Source organism: Trachemys scripta, chromosome 8 (assembly GCF_013100865.1).
Source record: "Trachemys scripta elegans isolate TJP31775 chromosome 8, CAS_Tse_1.0, whole genome shotgun sequence".
Lineage (NCBI taxonomy): Eukaryota > Metazoa > Chordata > Testudines > Emydidae > Trachemys > Trachemys scripta.
Window position 1 is genome coordinate 22,193,666 of NC_048305.1, and position 1,145 is coordinate 22,194,810.

Consider the following 1,145-nt stretch of genomic DNA (forward strand, 5'->3'; position numbering starts at 1 on the left):
CCAAAACTCACAGATAGTAGCCCCACCAGGTTTCAATTTTCGGTTCATATATTTCACTGCTCTGAAAGTCTCCTCTGTCTTTCAATAACGTCTAAAGCAAAACCAAAGTAAAATAATTAGTTGCATTTTTCAAAGGTTTGCAGCTCTCCCCCTTACACACTGGAAGATTTTAATGATTATTTTCTCCAAATTTTCCTAAAATCCTCAGGGCTAGCCTGCCACTGTGAGATTCTATAAATAGATATTTCTTATTCCTGTTTACAAACATCAGTTTTTTCTTCCCTACAAGAATTTCACAAACAACTTGAGTATTTATTTTACTTTAAATTACAGTTAAATTAGGTAGCGCACAATACAAAATAATCCATTGGAAAGCTTAAAAATCTACAGCCATATTTTGAAAAACAGTCACTGATTTTGGGTAGTGCCTCATGTTTTGGGTGTGCAATTTGAGTCACATTGGGCCTAGTCAATGGGAGCTGTGGGTGCTCCTCACCTCAAAAATGAGGGAGCCTAAATCACTGTCCACTTTTGAAAACGGTGGGTTGGGAGCTAGGTTGGGAGCTCTGCAAATGTTGCATGTATATGTGATGCTCCTTTATCAGCAGAACTGGGATTGCTGGATTTAAAAAGCATGGGCTGTTATATTTACTGGAACTAAAGAGCTCAGCACTCTTGGCAACAGCTGTAGCAGGTTCATCAACCTCTCTCTATGTGTGGACCAGCCACCACTAGAGAAGCAGTGCTTAATTTGTAATGAAAGAGGTGCCAGGGCTCAAGTAATTTTTTTACTTTCATAAGTGACGCGGCAAGCCCAGAGGTACCAGGACTATGAACTGCCAAGCCTAGAGGTGCCGGGGCTCAGCTCTGGCACAAATTAAGCACTGTAGAGAAGACCAAAACACCCAGACTTAATGGTGTGGAGTAGGAAAGCCTGTGGCTATGTCTTTACTCAGGGTAACCACAGGTTAAGCAATTGCAAGTTAGGCCAGGTCTACACTACCCCCCTAATTCGAACTAAGGTACGCAACTTCAGCTACGTGAATAACGTAGCTGAAGTTCGAAGTACCTTAGTTCGAATTAGTTCGAACTTACCTTGGTCCACACGCGGCAGGCAGGCTCCCCCGTCGACTCCGCGGTACTCC